General features: G+C 35.0%; 1 pseudogene; it reads right to left on the reverse strand.

The window, feature by feature from the left end:
- Window positions 1-591: 591 nt before the first annotated feature.
- On the reverse strand, window positions 592-710 carry LOC111732230 (annotated as a pseudogene).
- Between the last annotated feature and the right edge of the window lie 1,446 nt (window positions 711-2,156).

Consider the following 2,156-nt stretch of genomic DNA (forward strand, 5'->3'; position numbering starts at 1 on the left):
TATTATATAAATAACATGCTTATGTGAAAAATAGCTCTTTTCAAAGCTAAATATTAGCAAAATAAGTAGCAGTATTTTAGTTCTGCAGTTTCTTTAAGTTTCAGCTTACTAGAAGACAACTGGATTCTCATATCTGCTTCTGCATTCAATCTGCTGTGATATGTTGTTTTATTTGAAGTTTTGAAGATCATTTATTCTAACACAGGTATGTGGTCAGAATAGGGAGAATGTCATGAAGTGCCCATACATTCCTGAGGATAACAAAGTGTTTCCTCACCACACTTAAAGAATTGCTGCACTTGGAAAAAGGGAAAACTGAAAGGATTAAGAATATTTGAGTTACGCCATTTAACTTTTTACTTCTAAGTGTTTTGGCATAAGGGTAGACATGAAGACTGATATTTTGGCTGATGGAAACCATTGTACCCCAACATTTACCCTTTCATTACTCTCAGGAGCTAGCTCTTTGATTCTGAGGAAAAATACAGTTCTTTTTTTTAATTTATTTTTTTAGGCGAGGCAACCCTTGGTTGACCTCATAGATTGCAAGGACCTTGTCAGCTTACAGTCACTTATTTTTTATTTGTTTTATGCCTACATCACCTGGTCTTTCTAGGTGATCTCCCATCCAAGTACTAACCAGGCCTGACCCTGCTTAGCTTCCGAGCTCAGATGGGATTGGGCTTGTTCAGGGTGGCATGGCCGTAGACAAAAATAATAATAATAATACAGTTCTTAATATGAGAAAAGAGCTATAAGTGGCTGACCGAATTCAGAGGAGTCACACCTTAAAATCTAAGGTAACGTTAGTTAATTTTACTTGCTCTTAAGGGTGTCTTCTGAGAATCAAGTAGCCTGTACTAAATAAACATCTATCTTTGTTGTTCTTCAATTAGGAGAGAGGCCATCCAAGGATTTCTGGTTTCATTTATGGATTTTGTTGCTAGGGTAATTAGAATTTAAGATATTACATTACACAATTTTCTACATGTGGCATCTTGACTTAGAAACCATTGCTCATCACTCAGAACCCAATGTCAGTAGTCTGGGTGGTAAGTAGAAATTAATGATTAGCCTGCTGCTTATAGATAGAGTATGTGGTGGATACCTAGATGCCTGGTAAAATAGAGACTATTTGGTCTGATTTAGACACTCTAAAGGCAGAGGCTGATGTGACACTGTTTTTGACTTGTTCATTTAAATATTTCACAGGTCTTCAAAACAATCTGGAAAGGGAGGTGCTATCATTTTGTGCACCACTATATTCACTGCAGTGCTATTTACAGTAGCCAAGATATGGAGCTAAATGCTTATCAATAGACAATTGGGTAAAGAAGTTATTGGATAAAGAAGTTATGGTACATATATACAATGGAATATTATTCAGACATAAAATAAATTAAATCTTACCATTTGCAACAACATGGATGGACCTAGAGGATATTATGCTAAATGAAGTAAGTCGGAGGGAAAAAGACAAATGACATATTATTTCACTTACATATGGAATCTAAAGAACAAAATAAATGAACAAACAAAACAAAAAGAGACTCACAGATACAGAGAACAAACTGGTGATTTCTTGATGGGAGAGAGTTTGGTGGCGGGTGCTGGGTGAAAAAAGTGAAGGGATTAAGAAGTAGAAATTGGTAGTTAAAAAATAGTTACAGGGATGTGAAGAACAGCATAGGGAATATGGTCAATAATATTGTAATAGCTATGTGTAATGTTAGATGGGTACTAGGGTACTAGTGTAATCTAGAGGATCACTTTGTAAGTTATATAAAATGTCTAAACACTATGCTGTACACCTAAAACTAATATAATATTAAATGTCAACTCTAACTGAAAAATAATAAAGAAGAGAAAGAAGGAAAAGTAAGGAAGGAAAGAAAAGGAAAAAGGGAAGAGAAGGGAAAGAAATTAAGAAATTGATAAAGTGAGGAGTGGGTGGACATCTGGTCTTTGTGAAGTCAGGTGCCTGAAGTGCAAGTGTAAGATCTATTGGAGCAGTTTTATAAGCAAAAGCTATTATGTATATGCCTTTTTATAATATTTAAGACTCTGGGAATCAGAACAAGGCTGAGCAGAGCTTCAAGATTTCTTTACTACTCCGTTTTGAGTATCTCAATTATAAATATGAAAAACTCAAACAC

This window comes from Pteropus vampyrus, unplaced genomic scaffold (assembly GCF_000151845.1).
Source record: "Pteropus vampyrus isolate Shadow unplaced genomic scaffold, Pvam_2.0 Scaffold11, whole genome shotgun sequence".
NCBI classification, from domain to species: Eukaryota; Metazoa; Chordata; class Mammalia; order Chiroptera; family Pteropodidae; genus Pteropus; species Pteropus vampyrus.